The sequence below is a fragment of the Cupressus sempervirens genome, chromosome 11 (assembly GCF_028749045.1).
Source record: "Cupressus sempervirens isolate cs-2001-9-10 chromosome 11, ASM2874904v1, whole genome shotgun sequence".
Classification (NCBI taxonomy): domain Eukaryota; kingdom Viridiplantae; phylum Streptophyta; class Pinopsida; order Cupressales; family Cupressaceae; genus Cupressus; species Cupressus sempervirens.
This window is the reverse complement of record NC_143128.1, coordinates 313,776,205-313,794,980: the sequence shown is the minus strand read 5'-3', so window position 1 is coordinate 313,794,980 and position 18,776 is coordinate 313,776,205. Positions and strand designations below refer to the sequence as shown.

General features: G+C 33.1%; 1 pseudogene; it reads left to right on the top strand.

Annotated features, from left to right (window-relative positions):
* The first annotated feature begins 3,749 nt into the window (after positions 1 to 3,749).
* LOC149529380 (wall-associated receptor kinase-like 14) lies at positions 3,750 to 15,344 on the top strand (annotated as a pseudogene).
* Positions 15,345 to 18,776: the final 3,432 nt, after the last annotated feature.

The following is an 18,776-nucleotide window of genomic DNA, read 5'->3' as shown; positions in this document are numbered from 1 at the left end:
ATTATCAAGTTCAATTGTAACCCAGATTTCAACTCCCAATAAAAAAAATTAATTGTATTCTCACGTTGAAAATATAATTTTGTGAGTGTATTGAGAGAGGGCTCATAGGTCTAGTTGACAAGAAATTCCACTAGAATGAAACCTATGGTTTCAACCAAGTTGCATCAAATAGGAAGAATTCAAGTAATAGATCATCAGGGGTTTCATGATGGATAGAAATCTTTAAATTCTCCATAGATTGTGTTATATGTTAAAATGTTTAAGATGGGAAAAAAAGGCTGACTTTAGCAATTAAAATTCCCAATTTTTCATCATACTCATGACACCGATGTTATGCTCTAACATAGAAAGTTCCCTTTGCAAATATAGGGAAGGAGAATTCACTGGCTAGTTATATGTATCAAACATTTAAAATAGTTGTGCATTTCAAGCAAGTTGTCAAATAGTATACCACACTAAAACAAAAAAGATGAAAATATATAATATTAGACCACAAAAAGAGAGAGAAAGAGAGATATGGATTGCCTTGAGCCTATTTGATAAAATAGGAGTGATTAATTTATATTTAGGTGCTTCAGAAAGAAGCTTATCATAGTTGGCTTGATAAAAAACAACCATATTATTCACCTTCCCCTTCTACTTTCCTTTGCTCCATTTCTGTACTTAGATAAGAATAACCCATTGAACTATAAAATTTATTATTTCAACATTCATTAAATGTACTAGTAGAAAATTAAAAAATCATTATGGAATGAACATATTTGTTAATTAATGAGACCTTATTTTTCTACTTGCCACCACCTCCATATTTGGTAGGCTTAGAGGCAAGAGGAGCCTTTTCTTTCATGGGCACATATAAAACCACAAAAACACTCTTATTCAATGATTTCTTCTTAACCAAAATAAATGTAGACTTCTCAAAATTGCAAATAGAGGGCAGTAATGATAGAAGCAAACCATTTTTAAGTGGACAAAGACACAAGTTGAGTCAGTGGCAGCCAAATTGTTTAGAATCATTGCATATCAAATTAAGGTTTGGGTGATCTCTAATAGAATTTTTTTAGATTATGCTTCACATAGAGCCGAGCGGCGAGGGCAAAAATTGTAGGTGAGATTGGTTGTTTCTTTGTGGAATTATATATCTACCTGAACCACTTGAAGAATTGAATTCATATGTAGGTTACAAACCATCCTAAACTGATTTGGAAGCAAAGAGGAATGTAAAAGTAGCTTGGAAAAGAGGGGAAGAGGGATAATTAGAAATTCATGTCTATTGTGACTAATGGTGCTACACCATATTGGGACGAATTGGTTAATTTGACAAGTTTTGTCAAGTTTTTTCGTGAGGTTAGGTCATGCACATTGCATATACACATTTATGCTTATTGTTTTAAAGGTATTATTAGAAATAGGAAACTTTGTACTAAGAAACATTTCCTTGGTGATTTCATAAAAAGAATGGGTGTAGTGCCTACCCTCGTTCACATCTTTTCTAGACTTATTGTTGCTATTATTATCAGACTATGTAGACTAGTTTTATGTTGATGGTTTAGTGGTGTTGTTTTGACACTATCAGATATTATGATAGGGATTCAGTTGATATATGACGAGATCATTTAGACTTTACATTTCATGTATGTATGATGATCATTACATTGTTTTTAGTTATTAATGATGATTAGTTAGATGGTTTATTATCTCATGTGTTTTATTATGGTTACTTACCCCATACTTGCATGTGTATGGTGTGCGTGTTTTCTTATTTTATGGCATTTTTGATGTGGTTAAGGAAGGGAGTCATAGTCACCTGCTTAGTTGGGATCTACACGATGCACCACTTCCTGCCATTGTCTGTTTAGCTTAGCATTATATATTGTATGTACATGCATGGTTTTTCTGTAGGTTGCAGGTACCGGGTATTGACTTCCCTGAATTCCCAAGATGAGCGTACCCTATTATACTATCTCAATGATAAGAGAAGGGAGATAAATTCTCAAGTCCAAATCCCAAACCTAAAAACCATTTGTCCTAGTGAGTTAGGACAAGTATCAAAGTTGAATACCCACCGAATGTGTCGGATGACATATTTTGTGATTTTTAACCCTTTAGATTTATTTTGTATGATTTGTTCTATGATGGGTTTTCATATTTTATCTTGGAGGTCTATGGTGAATTTTTCATTAATTAAGTCTTAACAAATAGATTTAATTAATAAATTATTTATTTGAGAAAATTAATAAAATATCATGATCTTTGATATTTTGATTGTAATTAATTAAATGTGAATTATTGGGGAAAAGGAATTAAATAAAAGAAAACTAGAAATTAAAATTAATAATAATTATATTAATAATAATAAAGTAATGAATAAAATAATAATAATAAAAGTTATAAAAATTAAAATGAAAGTTATAAAATTTAAATAGAAATTATTTAAAAAGTAAATTGGAGTTATAAACTTGCATGGGAATTAACATGTGTCAACAACACGGGGGTTAGTGCATCAATTAAGCACAAGGTGTCTACAATTCTATGACTCATCAAAAAAGAATTGGAAAAGACCCATGCCTAGTTGGTGACACCTTTCAGCGGTTTCAAGAAGCATTCCAAAGGTTTCTTGAGAGCTCTTTATATTCAGGCATTCATAGAAGCTTAGGGAGGGAGCGTGGAGAGCAATTGGAGCATTAGAGGACTCAAGAAATTTGAAGAAGGGAGCTTGCTCTGCGGGTTTTCTGAGGAAAAGCGAATTAGCATCAGAATCCAGGTAGATTCTTGTGATTTTTCTTATGCTATTTTCGCATCATGCATTCTTGTCTTCTTCGTGTCTTCCATATGTCTTCTGAAGAATTTCATATTTTTATTGTATGTATTCTCAATATGGGCAATTGAATTTATGTGGAAATCTTTATATGCATAGATCTGAAAAAAAAAAAAAAATGGGGCTAGGGTTTAAATTCATAGCCAAACCCATTAGATTATTTATTGGAAAAAAAATTTGGGATTAAAAGTTTAAGAAAATTTTGAGAATTAGAATTTATATATATTGTGTATATGCATGTTTATATCTGCATATATATATATATATATATATATATATATATATATATATATATATATATATATATATATATGTATAATATACATATATATATATATATATATATATATATATATATGTATAATATACATATATATATATATATATATATATATGTATAATATACATATATATATATATATATATGTATAATATACATATATATATATATATATATATATGTATAATATACATATATATATATATATATATATGTATAATATACATATATATATGTACAATATATATATATTATATACATATATATATATGTACAATATAAATATATATATGTATATATATATATGTATAATATATATATATATATATTATATACATATATATATATATATACACATATATAATACATACATATATATATATTATACATATATATATATATATATATATATATATATATATATATTATACATATATATATATATTATACATATATATATATATATATATATATATATATATTATACATATATATAGATATATATATATATATATATATACATGTGTATATATTTAATTGAGGAATCGAATTTAATAATCGCAGTGAAAATATATATATACAAAATCGCATTGCGATTTGTATTTGCGTTTTTGAAAAATGCTATAAAACTAAACATTATATGTATTGACCATGGGTCGGGCGGACGTACCAACCCGTTTGTCCATTGTATGCAGACCCGTGCGCACGGCACCTGCACTTGGCAGAGTGTCGGCGCTGCAGGCCGCACGGCTTATGTGTGGCGACAGTGTATTAACCATTGAGTATGGTCACCACCAGTTGTAATATGTGAAGTGCTTAACTTATAATATATGTCATCCATCGAATTTGTATAATTCAATTTTTTATATTTCATTTTTTTTTAAATGCGATAATAATTATTATTTATATATGTACATATATATATATATATATGTATGTATGTATGTATGTATGTATGTATGTAATAGGTAAATATGTAATTAATAAATTTGAATTATTATTATTTGATAAAAGATTTAAGAATTCATCTTTTATAATGATGAATAATTTTATAATTTTATAATTTAACTATTAAGATTTAATTAATAGTTTTAAATTATAAAATATATAAAGTATATGAAATTTAATTAAAAGATTGCTGGGGAACGATTTCAATAAAATATTGTAATTGGAAATTGGATTTATAAAGGAAAACTTTTTATCCATGCAAAAACAATACATGGAAAAACGTACAAAATGTTCCTTCAAATTCTTTCTCTAAACTTGGAAACGTAAACCGTGACTTTTGCATTTAAATTCAAGTTGTAAACTTAGCAAAACCAAAACATGTGTTTACATTGTGTATTCCTTATGCTATTGTTTTGGGTTTTGGGTTGACTAGTGTTGACCAGTATAGGACGTCTACCAGAGGCTTGGGGGTTATGTGATTGTGATGTCATGATGATGTTTTAATCTCGATCTTTATAAACCCAACCATGGTTATGTGATGGAATGCTCTATGTATTGGTTGTGATTACTGATTGTTATAGTTGAAATTCTTATGTATGAGACACTTGACTTAACGATTATTTTGGTCATCGATCAGTTATCCTTGGTTATTTTCTATTCGCCATGATGGGACTGAGATGTGGATTTATTCTTGATGATGTCATGTTGTGACATGTTTGACTCAACCATTTTTGGAGTCTTCGATCAGTGTGTTTGAGATATATTTTGGTTATTGAGAACCATTGGATACTTTTGATTATCAGTGATACTTCAGTTGCCAATAGAGAGTTGTTGTGTTCATGATTTTCTAGGGATGTTTGCTCATGGAGATTTGATGCTTTTATGCATATTTGATGATTTTATTATGGATTATCTTTTGTAATTTTGAGATTTATGAGTCCATGAGCATTAGGGTAGGATATCTGCATGTAGTGTCGGGAAGTGGCTTGCAATGGGGGCCGGGGCCCTAAGAGGCTGCTAGGGTAACTCATTGTAAGTTGGATTAATAAGTGATAACATTCACACCTAATACTAACTGAATGAACCTAAAAAGATAAGTGTTTTTTTCTCGCTCATGCCTTGAGTGCTTGTACAGGCTAGGATGGGAGTAGTGATACGCATGGTTGCGACCTTGCATTCCGTAGTATGCCTCGTCTATATGAGAGGATACTAGTGGCCGCATGAAATCAGTATGGACCCGTGGAGTTTAGCTAACTACCAAGGTAACTTGTATGTGATAATTGTGATGACACTTTCCCGCTTGCATAGTAGGTTCCTACATGTCATTGTGTGCCTCTGGGATTAGATGTTAGTTTTGTGATTGGAACCTTTGAGTTAGTATACTTTTAGGATTCCTGAACTATAGAGATTTTTGCTATGAGATTTTGACAACTTGTTTGGGACTTGAGGTTATCTCCTCAGCACGGTGGGAGTGGACCACTTAGGTACCACGCGTTCGGGTGGTAGTTTATTTTCCACTCTTATCATTTGAGATTCATTGAGACATCGTGGCTGATGCATCCTTCATGATGGTGGGTATGTATCCTTTCATTTGATGATTAGCATATGTTAGATGATGTTATCTTATGCTTATATTTGCATGTTAGATTACTTTCTACATATGATGTTGTATATGTTAGGAGTGACATTCCTACTATGTTAATACCGATGATCTCTTCGGTAATTTGGGATGTTACGCACGGAGGGATGGCTAGGGCCCACGATGGTCTAATGATGCTATTAATGGTTGGGAGGAACCATGCACTTAGTTAATTATGTTTGATCTTTATGATGGATGTATATGTATTCTATGATGATGTATCATGTGTATCATGTGATTGTCTTTGATGTATCATGGATTAGAATAGGATGATGTACCTTATTTCACATATGTATATTCTTTTAAGCCTTCATACCCTGTGACATGTACAGTGGATGAATGAGCATTTGAAATGTAATATTTAAACATTGGACTTATCATTATTATTTCATGTGGATGTTGTACTAGATGGACTCACGTATGTTAGTTAAGGGATTCTTAAAGAATGAAATCGATTATGTATGTTATGTTTACTTTCAGATGGACATTGCTATTGCTTCTGTTATTATGTACAAGTTATATGTGGTATTTACTTTCATGTTTTTTTTTTTTTTTTAAAAAAAAATTTGTTACCAAACTTAGTGAAATTCTAGGTTAATTCTTTGGATCCCTTAGCAGGGCATTACAGTGGGAAAAGGAGTAAGGATGAGCTTGAGGTGATTTCAACCCAAATTTGTGGGATTTTAATCTTAAGGTTACAAAAACAGACTTGGTGTTGATATTGCACAAATAGATAATTACCATAGGCATGTTTTAGCCTCGCCTATTCACTTTTGACCTGCCAAAGTAGCATGTTGGAGAATGAGCAAGATTAAATTGAGAGGAGTCACAAAATCTTGATTAGCTATTGTCTTTGAAATCAACTTAATAGGAAAGGTATTGGGACACCTCTACTTTTTTGTTGTAGATAACCATGCTGATAGATGTAACTATAATGGCAACAAGGAGTAGTTGTACTTAAATGTAACAACCATTTACATGTTAGCATTTACTACACCCTATTGTGTTTACATCTATACAAAAAATTGGTAATTTATCTTATCAGATATTTTAATATCTCTATCTAAAAGGCATCAAGAGACATCAAACACAAATTGCCTATTGAAATCAATATTGCAAATGAAATATAAGTTCCTTACATTTTAGATGAATGTATTTGAGATATCCATCCTAGTGTGTAACAGACCTAGAACAAGGTCTTCCACATGAGTTGGGTTGAGTGAGGAATAACCACAATGATTATAATTTATTATTTCCCAACACTAGAGAAGCCTGAATGACCATTCAAGGCTGGTTGGCTAGCCATTAGATTTCCTAATCATTTTTCAACTTAGTTGAAGCCACTAGATAAATTCACCCCTATAATATGAAGGCCAATAGATAAATAGTCTCCCCACAGGCTAATGCAAATATTATCATCGTTGACTATGCTTTCACATAGACTAGATTTGGTTAATGGTAGGTCGATGGAATTCATATCTATAGTGCCAACCCAGGATAGTCCCTCCATCTCTCTCAAAGAACATTAAGTAATTATAGCTTTCTCCCTCCAAACCACTAATTTGATATGTAATTATTCTAAATAGTTTGGCTACCACTGACTCAACTTGTTTCTTTGTCCACTTAAAAAATTCTCTATATTTTCACCGACCCTCTTTTAAGTATAAATCAATGTACTATGTGGTAATAATGCTATCAACACTGACACCCTTCAACTGATAGAGAAATGAAGAGTAGTGGATTGCCAAAATTGCTAAAGCTCCACCTTATAATAACCATTATTGAGCAATAAGCCCCACAACACAACTTCACCAAGCACACAAAGAAAGTTGGATAAAGAAGCTTGAAAGAGAAACATGTTATCAACATGAACTCACATCATAAATAATTAAGGCATCGTCTATTAATTTTTGAACCAGAATTGCATGAAAAAAAATAACAAATAAATCAAAACTACAAGAACACCAGAGATACCTTGGGAAAACCCTCCTACTCGAAGCTAGCCACATTGAAGTATGAATAAAAGGTGTCATAATTCACCATAATAGCATCTTACATGGTAATCTACAAGAAAAAAAGGGATTCTTCTTCAAGAACCCATAGCCTTCATGCAGATGAGATGAAACAAGCATTGTTAAGTTTGAAACTACCAGTTTTCAAATACAACGACCTCAAAACAACAACAAGTTTCTTCAATGAGAGTGGACAAATAGGAAATGGAGCCTTCCATTGTGTATATCAGGCCACACTAGGGGATGGAAAAATTGCTGTAGTAAAGAAACTATATCTAGATAACTCAATGAATACAGAGAAATTTATGAATCATATGAGAATTCTATCATCTCTATCACATCCAAATTTGGTTCACCTTATGGGCTTCTATCAACATGGGGACATTCTCCTTCTAGTCTATGAGTATGCTCCAAATGACACTCTAGGTGATCATCTACATGGAAAAAGGAGAACACCACAAGGTCTACCTTGGAAGACCAGACTAGATATAATGTAGGAGCATCTTGGATTGCCTTGTTATCTTGCTCATTTTTGTTCATTTTGCATGTGGATGTTGAGTTATGCCGAGCGACGCTTCATTCGCCAAGTTACCTAGTGTAAGCCAAGTGACTCTTCATTCACCAAGTTACCTAGTGTACGCCAAGTGACTCTTCATTTGCCAAGTTACCCAGTTTATGCCAAGTGATTCTTCATTCACCAAGTTACCTAGTGTATGCCAAGTGACTCTCCATTTGCAAAGTTACCTAGTGTACGCCAAGTTACCTAGTGTACACCAAGTGACTCTTCATTCACTAAGTAACCCAATGTATGCCAAGTGACTCTTCATTGATTGAGTTACCCAGTGTATGCCAAGTGACTTTTCATTCGCTAAGTTACCCAATGTATGCCAAGTGACTCTTCATTCATCGAGTTACCCAGTGTATGCCAAGTGATTCTTCATGTGCCAAGTCACCTAGTGTATGCCAAGTGTTAGCATTTGGACGTGATTTTTGCGAGCTAACTTGCGAGATTTATTTTTGTTCGCTACATTTATGTTAAGATATTTTTTTGGGATGCATCTAGACCGTTGTTGGGTCGGCCTTCCTCTTATGTAATGTTCTAGAATAATTTGTAAGCCATTTTAGAAAGTATATATAGACTATTTAGGCTTAGAGTTAGGTAAGTTTTTGAGAAAAATATTAGAGAGCAGAACTAAAAGTGTGAATTTGTGGTTGGATCTTTGAATGTGAATGTATTTGTAATTGGTCATAACCCAAAAGGCCTTACAACTGGGCATGTATGAAGATATTTTGATGATTCAATAAAAGTATTTCACTCTTCTTCTTCCTTTGGTTGTTGTTTTTTGTGTTTACTTCCATTGTGTTAACTCTTGCAGGGTGGTTTGGATAGTTGGGTGAGGCTCTGGCTCTAGTTATTCACCCTTTGCCTACATCAGTTGGTATCAGAGCTTGAGGTTCATCCTTGTGGAGATTGGATCATGTAGAACCCTGATTTGGATTTGGTTGTAGGGTGGCAGGTCTACAGATTTGACCTGTAAGTTGCAGAGGGTTACGATCTTGCAAGAACATGATTTGTAAAGATGGTTCGTGGTAGAGGAAATAATGCCGATCATGCTATATTGGATCAGTTGAGACAAATTGAAGCCATATTAGATGTTGTGGAGACAACCCAGAGGAGAGGAGCACATCTTGGTGATGTAAGTCATGATGAAGCAGCAACACCAAACCATAATCCAAAACCTGAAGAAGATCAAGATGAGGAAAGATTGTTGCAAATATTGTCTAGGGAAAATTCAAAGCCTGTTGTAGAAGTTGTTCCTTATGATGGAAAACTAGATACCAATGTTGTTTTGGATTGGATCTCTGATATGGAGAAGTTCTTTGAGTATGAAAACACTCCTAATAATAGAAAGGTGAAGATTGCAGTCACTAGGTTGAAAGGTCATGCATCACTATGGGAGGAGCACTTGTAAACTGATAGACAAAGGAGAGGAAAGGAGAAGATTAGAACTTGGCCAAAGATGGTGAACAAGGTAAAGAACAAATTCCTTACTGTTGATTACCAAGTTAGCTTGTTGAGAAAGATGCAAAATTTGAAACAAAAGGACATGACTGTGAAAGAATATATCAAGGAATTCTATAGATTGGACATTAGATCTGGATATTTGGATGATGATGTTGAGAAAATTGCAAGGTACATTAATGGATTGAGATCTAGAATTTAGGATGAAATAAGTTTTTGTGAAGTTGGAAAGTGTAGAAGAAGCATATCAATATGCCTTGAAAGCTGAGGAGATCTTGACAAAGAAGCATGAACAAAGACAAAGAGGTAGAGGTGGTAGATTCTAGAGAAGTAGAGGTAGATCTTATGGAGAAAGTGGAAGATCCTATAGTTATATGTAGGATAAAGGAAAATATGAATGGAAGAATGATGACAAAGGCAAGACCGAATGGAAAAGTGGTAATTCTTACCAAGGAGGCGCTAATTCTTACCGAGGAAGAGGTAATTCCTATTCTAGAAGTGGATTTCATGGTAATTGTTTTAGATGTGGTAAAGAGGGACATATATATTTTGAATGTAGATCCTCTTAAAGTAGGCAATGTAACAAAAATTTTGTGATTTAGGAATATGATGAGGGTTCACCAAGTGGATCTGAGGTTGGAGAAAATCTGATGGTGAGAAGAACCTTATGTAATAAGGGAAGTGATGAGGAACCTATTTTAAGGAGAAGTCTTTTCAAGACCAGATGTAAGATGGCTGGAAAACACTACAAGGTGATTATTGATAGTGGAAGTTCTACAAATTTGGCATCAGAAGAGTTGGTTACCAAGTTGCAGTTGTAGAGGCTGAAACATCCCAAACCTTATCATGTTTCATGGATCAAAGATGAGCATAAGATATTGGTAAGTGAGCAATGCCTTGTGAAGTTCAAAATTGGACATTACTTTAATGAAGTTTTGTGTGATATTATGCCCATGGATTTTTGTCATATTTTTTTGGGTAGACCTTGGAAATATGATAGATATGTTGTACATGATGGAAGATTGAATCAATATACTCTTTGGGTAAATGGGAAGAAACAAACATTGCTGCCTTCGATTGAAAGTCTAGATGAGGTTAATTGTACTACTGTAAAAATTTGCATGTTTAATGGGAAACAAATTGAAAAGGAAATGAAAAAGATTTCAGTCTGCTTTGCCATAGTTACTAGAGGACTGAGTTTTTGTAGTAATGACCAAGCAACAGAAGCTAGTAATGATCGAGTGACATCAGATAGTGATAGCCGAGTACCAGTAAAAATTATCGAATTGTTGAATGAGTATAAAGAAATTATTATTGATGATATTCCTAATGGTTTACCTCTAGTAAGAAGTATAAGTCATTGTATGGATCTGAGTCCTAGAGCTAGTTTTCCAAACAAAGCACCATATAGATTGACACTTGCAGAGAATGAAGAACTTAATAGACAAGTGCATGAGTTGTTGCAAAAAGGTTTGATTAGAGAAAGCTTGAGTCCATGTGTTGTACCTTTTGTATTAGCACCTAAAAAGAATGGAGAATGGAGAATGTGTACTGATTCTAGAGCTATTAACAAAATCACAGTGAAATATAGTTTTCCTATGCCAAGGATGGATGACATAATGGATTGTTTGAGTGGAGAAAAGTATTTTACCAAGATTGATTTGAAGAGTGGCTATCATCATATTAGAATCAGAGAAGGTGATGAATGGAAGACTGCTTTGAACACAAAAGATGGTTTGTATGAATGGTTGGTTATGCCTTTTGGTTTTACTAATGCACCTAGTACTTTCATGAGGTTGATAAATGAAGTTCTGAAAAGATTCTTGGGTATGTTTGTGATTGTTTATTTGAATGATATTTTGATATTCAGCAAGACTAAGGGAGAACATCTTGAGCATATTAGACAAGTATTACAAAGGTTGAAAGAGGAAAAGTTGCTAATTAATCTAAAAAAGTGTTCTTTTATGCAAGAGGAGATAGTTTATTTGGGATTTGTGATTTCAACTAATGGATTGAACATGGTTTGGCTAGTTTTTATAGAAAGTTTATAAAGAATTTCAGTGCTATTTGTAGTGCTATGACTGAAACAATGAGGGGAGATAAAAAGGAATTCAAGTGGACACATGGAGCTGATAAGAATTTTAAGACTTTGAAGCAAAAGGTTGCTAAATTACCTATATTGGCTTTGCCTAATTTCAACAAAGTATTTCAAGTTGAATGTGATGCAAGTGGTAATGCAATAGGAGCTATATTAAGTCAAGAAGGTAAACCCATTGCTTTCTTTAGTGAAAATTTGAATGATGCTAAAAGGAAATATTTTGTGTATGATCAAGCCTTTATGCTATTGTTCAAGCCTTGAAGAAGTGGAGACATTATTTGATTCCTAAAGACTTTGTACTATATACTAATCATAAAGCTTTACAATACTTGGGAAGTCAACATTAATTGAATCAAAGACATATAAAGTGGGTTGAGTACTTGAAAAGTTTTACATTTGTGATCAAGCATAAGAGTGGAGTTACTAATAGAGTTATTGATGCATTGAGTAGAAGACATTCTTCGTTGACTAAAATGAGGGTTGAAGTTCTTGGTTTTGATCAAATGAAAGAATTGTATGATGTTGATCCTGATTTTTCTGAGGCATGGAGAGAGTGCAAAGCACCAAATTTGATAGACCACATAAGTAAGTATGATGAATATTTTATTCAAGAAGGTATGTTGTTCAAAGGTATTCAATTGTGTATTCCTAGAAGTCTTGTGAGGTTGAATCTAATTAAGGAATAGCATAGTGGTGGGTTAGTTGGACATTTTGGAATTGATAAGACATTGAGTTTGCTGAAAGAGAAGTATTACTGGCCACAAATGTATAAGGATGTTTAGAAATTTGTAAAGAGTTGTGGAGTTTGTCAAGTTGCAAAGGAAGTGATTCAAAATACTGGTTTGTATACACCTATTATTGTTCCTAAGAAACCTTGGACTAACATCAATATGGATTTTGTTCTTGGATTGCCTAAGACAGTAAAGGGGTATGCTTCTATATTTGTTGTAATGGACAGATTTTCTAAGATGGCTCATTTCATACCATGTAAGAAGACATCAGATGTTGAGCATGTTGTTGAACTTTTCTTTAAAGAGATTGTGAGATTGCATGGATTACCAAGAAGTATTATTTTAGACAGAGATAGTAAGTTTGTTGGTGGTTATTTTTGGAAGACTTTGTGGAAGAAGATGGGTACTGAGATGAAGTTTAGTTCTACATTCCATCCACAAATAGATGGACAGACAAAGGTTGTGAATAGAAGCTTGGGTAATTTGCTAAGTTGTTTAGTTGGGAATAAGCCAAGTAATTGGGAGATGGTATTGGCACAAGCTGAATTTGCATATAATAATTATGTGAATAAGAGTATAGGGAAGACACCTTTTGAGATTGTTACTAGAATGCATCCTAGAGGTATATCAAATTTGAGAGATGTTGTTGGAGAAGAAAACAAAAGTGCTACAGGAGAAGAATTTCCTAATTTTATGGAGTCTTTGCATAAGGAAGTGAAGTTGACATTGGAACAAAGTAATCAAAAGTATAAGGAGAATGCTGATCAGTCTAGAAGACACCATGATTTTCAAGTTGGTGATGAGGTGATGGTTCATCTAAAGAAAGGAAGATTCCTAGTTGGAACATACAATAAGCTGAAGATGAAGAAATTTGGACATTGTAAGATCTTGAAGAAGTTTGATAGTGATAACGCTTATGAAGTTGAGTTACCTGATGACATGGATATATCTCCTATATTCAATATTGCTGATTTGTATAAGTATCATGATTTAGATGATGAAGTTGTTGTATTAGAAGATTATCCTAAGAAGCAGATTGAAGAATTTGAATAGATATTGGATCAACGAGTTGGCAGGAGCATAAGAGGAAAAGATTACTATGAATATTTGGTAAAGTGGAAGAATAGGCCTATTGAAGATGCTTCATGGATTTCTCAATCTGAGTTGGATTCGACTTAGATTGTGACATGTCAATGATTCAGGAGAATCATTTCTTTCAACCTTGGTTATCTAATGCAAGAGCATCCTAGGTTGCCTTGTTATCCTACTCATTTTTGTTCATTTTGCATGTGGATGTCGGGTGACTCTTTATTCACCAAGTTACCCAGTGTATACCAAGTGACTCTTCATTCACCAAGTTACCCAATGTATGTCAGGTGACTCTTCATTTTCCAAGTTACCTAGTATACACCAAGTGACTCTGCATTTGCCAAGTTACCCAGTATACGCCAAGTGACTCTTCATTCACCAAGTTACCTAGTGTACGCCAAGTGACTCTTCATTCACCAAGTTACCCAATGTATGCCAAGTGACTCTTCATTCACCAAGTTACCTAGTGTACGCAAAGTGACTCTTCATTCAGCAAGTTACCCAATGTATGCCAAGTGACTCCTCATTCATCGAGTTACCCAATGTATGCCAAGTGACTCTTCATTCGCCGAGTTACCTAGTTTATGCCAAGTGACTCTTCATTCATCGAGTTACCCAGTGTATGCCAAGTGATTCTTCATGTGTCGAGTTACCCAATGTATGACAAATGTTAGTATTTGGATGTGATTTCTATGAGCTAACTTGTGAGATTTATTTTTGTTCGCGACATTTATGTTAAGATATTTTCTTGGGATGCATCTAGACCATTGTTGGGTTGGCCTTCCTCTTATGTAATGTTCTAGAATAATTTCTAAGCCATTTTGGAAAGTATATATAGAGTGTTTAGGCTTAGAGTTAGGTAAGCTTTTGAGAAGAAGATTAGAGAGCAGAACTGAAAGTGTGAATTTGCAATTGGATCTTTGAATGTGAATGTATTTGTAATTAGTCGTAACCCAGAAGGCCTTACAACTGGGCATGTATGAAGATATTTTGATGAGTCAATAAAATTATTTCACTCTTCTTCCTCCTTTGGTTGTTGTTCTTTGTGTTTGCTTCTGTTGTGTTAACTCTTGAAGGGTGGTTTGGATAGTTGGGTGAGCCTTTGGCCCTAGTTATTCACCCTTTGCCTACGTCAAGATATAGCTTTGCTCCATTTTTCTCTTCATCCACCCATGTTTCACAAAGATGTGAAGTCCAGTAACATTCTTTTAGATATGGACTTTAGGGTAAAAGTTGGTAATTGTGCACTTTACATACTTGTGTCAACTGAAGCATCATGTGTTTCTACCATGCCTCAATTGACACCTTTTTATCTTGATCGTGATTGCAATGAGTCATGCTAACTTACAAAAAAAAGTGATGTGTATAGTTTTTGGGTGGTGTTATTTGAGATAATCAGTGATCTAAAAGTAAAGGATGGTGTGAAAAGTAGATGAGAAGTTAACCTCGCATGCTTGGCAAAATCAAAGATCTAAAGTGGGGTTGTGCATGAAATCATTGATCAAAGAATTGGGATTGAATCAGATCCCATGACAAATGTAATGGCTAGGAGGGTTTGTGAAGTAGGGTTTTCATGCTTGGCATTGAAGAAAGATGAGAGGCCCGATATGATGAAAGCAATTGTTCAGCTTGAACAAGTTAGACGAATAGGGTATGTCTCATCTAAGTTATTTTATGCACATAAGGATAAAAGATATGTTACTTAGTGGTGGAGACTTGTATTCTTTAAAAAAAGTTCAAGTTTGTCTTGTTCCAACCTTATCCATCCTTCCTATATCATTTCAAACCCCTTTCAAACATCAACCTTTGAAGGAATGGTTCAGTAGACAATTAAAGCATGAAATTCGCACTGAAAGCCTGACCAAGGCATTAAATTTCTCATAGAAGACTAAATCATTTACCATAAGACCAAGACCATTTGATGTGGAATTGAAGAAACTATCAAATTCTATATTTTCACATGTTAAACATGATAATGAGTATCATAAAACAAAAGACCAATGGTTTAGAAAGAAAAGGGAAAAGACTCACTCGCTTAAAGATTGAATCCAAGAAGTAATGGAGATTATTCAAATGTTTGCAAATACTTATATTTTTTCACCAATCAAAGTTATCCTTTTTGCCCTAGACAAACAAAAAAATTCTCATGCTATCCAAATCTAAAGCTACATTTCTTGCTCACTTCTAAATAATTTCATCCCCTCTTCATGCGTAAGGCCATTTTTTGGTTCTGATTCAGGAGTGGTGATATAGTTTATTCTTAGGGGTGATCGATTGAAGAAAGGAGAGAGCTCTTCTACTAGGAATAAACCTTGACTAGAGAAACATTGAACCCAATCAACGAAGGAAGTGAAAATCTTTTTGTTTCCATTAAAAATTGTGTGAAACGTGCCCTTGATCATTTTTGTTTGGTGACCATAGTTTGTATGAATTTTTTTACTTAAATAGGTTCACTATATTATAATTTTTGATTAATTAATTTTTGTATGATTAATTGATTTTAATTTTTAGTTGGTTAGAAAATATTATAATAAATGATATAATTTAGGTGATGTGCATTATATAGATAGTGGCATTAAATTTATTTTACCTTTCATTGAAATTTTAAAAATATAATTAAAATATTTTTAATCGTCACTTATCGAAAAGAAGAAGTTTTGATCAGAAGTTAGGTTCAAGAAGCAATTATTCCAAGTCTAGTGGTCTTTATAATGTATCTCAATCGAGACAATTTTTTAATGATTCAAGCTTGAATTCTTATTTTATTTTATAATTTGATAGAAGAGAGCCTCTACATTTGCATATTTATAAGACTATGGATGTCTCTAAAATTAAAATTATGCTCTCGTGAATGAGTCACTATAATATATTATAACTAGATCACTTCTAAGGTTGCAAAGCGATCTTTTAAATGTCTTGTATGGATTATATTTATCTTTGATCAATCTAGATAATTATACAATCTTATGTCTTTGTGCATATAAGAGTGTATGACTAATTATCAGTCACTTTTATAGTCATTTACTTGGTATTTTAATAAGTCACTTTTATTTACGTGACTAATTCTCCAATCACATATTTAATAATTTATTTGGTAGTCTATTTAGTCATTTTTATTTGATCGATCTTGTGATTTTACCTAGTGACCAAATTAGTCATTCATTTTGTCACCTATGCTTGTAAATCATAAGAAAATAGTGGAATGTGATCAGTTTTAGTCAAGTGACTAAAAGTTTTAGTGGTGTGACTAAAATTTCTAGTCACAAAGTCATATATTTGCCAAAATGTACTAGTGCATTGTGGTGGTTTGGTTGGAAATTTTGGGATTGATAAGGTATTGAGTTTTCTTAAGGATAGGTATTATTGGCCACATATGTATAAGGATGTTCATAAGTTTGTAAGGAGTTGTGAAATTTGTCAAGTTGCAAAAGGAGTAAGTCAATATATTGGATTGTATACACCTATTTCAATTCTTGAGAAACCTTGGAGTGACATCAATATGGATTTTGTTCTTGGATTACCTAAGATAGCAAGAGTGTATGATTCCATATTTGTTGTTGTGGATAGATTTTCTAAGATGAAACATTTCATACCATGTAAGAAGACATCAAATGTTGTGCATATTGTTGAATTTTCTTTAAAGAGATTGCTAGATTGCATGGATTACCAAAAAGTATTATTTCTGATAGAGATAGTAAGTTTGTTGGTTATTTTTGGAGGACTTTGTGGAAGAAGATGGATACTGAGTTGAAGTTTAGTTCTACATTCCATACATAGATAGATGGACAAAAAGAGGTTGTGTATAGAAGCTTTGGTAATTTTCTAAGATGTTTAGTTGGAGATAAGTTGAGTGATGGGGATATGCTATTGGCATAAGCTAAGTTTGCATATAATAATTTTGTGAATAGGAGTACAGGAAAAACACCTTTTGAGATTGTTATTGGAATACAGCCTAGAAGAATATCAGATTTGAGGGATGTTAATGGTGAAGAGAAGAGAAGTGTTGAAGGGGAATATTTTGTTGGTTTTATAAAGTCTTTGCATGAGGAAGTGAAGTTGAAGTTGGAACAAAGTAATAAAAAGTATATGGATGATGTTGACAAGTCTAGGAAACATCATGTTTTTGAAGTTGGTGATGAGGTGATGGTTCATTTGAAGCAAGGTAGATTTCCTACTGGAACATACAATAAGCTGAAAATGAAGAAGTTTGGACCTTGTAAGATCTTGAGAAAGTTTGATAGTGGTAATGATTATGAAGTTGAGTTACCCTATGACATGGATATATCTCCTATATTCAATGTTGTTGATTTGTATAAATATCATGAATCAAATAATGAAGTCATTTTATCAGATGATTATCCTAAGAAGCAAATTGAAGAGATTGAACAGATATTGGATCAGAGAATTGGTAAAAGCACAAGAGGAAAATATTACTATGAATATTTGGTGAAGTGGAAAAACATACCAATTGAAGATGCTACATGGATTTCTCAATATGAGTTGGATTCGGCTTAGGTTGTGACATCTCACTGATTTAGGAGAGCCATTTCTTTCAATCATGGTTGTCTCATGTAGGAGCATCCTAGGTTGCCTTGCTATCCTTCTCTTTTGGTTCATTCTACTAGTTTCTACCTAGTTCTAGTGTTAACCAAGTTGTATGTATTAAAAGAGTTCCTTGGTGTGCTGAATGAACCTTGTATTTATTGATGCTTGGTTCCTTCTTTGATTGAGTTTGTCTATGATTGGTTCTTAGTTTAAGATGACTTATGTATTTAATTTGGATCATGAATTTAATGAAAGGATATTATCTTCAGATATGTGAATACCATTTTAAGGTTGACCTTTCTATTATGTGATGATCTAGAATCTTTTGTAAGTCATTTTGGAAAGTATAATTAGGGGTATTTGGTTTGGGTTAGTTAGGACTTAGAGAGTTCAGAGCAGATGTTTTTGGAATAGTGATTTTGAAGCTAGTGTTGGCAATGGGCTAGTGTCCCTCACAGGTTTTGCGACATGGCTTAATCACCTCCTATGGTTCTACAAGAGTATTGGTTGTATCAAGCTTTAACAGGTTGATATTTTGGTGCAATAGAAACCCTGTCCTTTCTAATAATATGTATCAAAGCTTGGTCATAGGT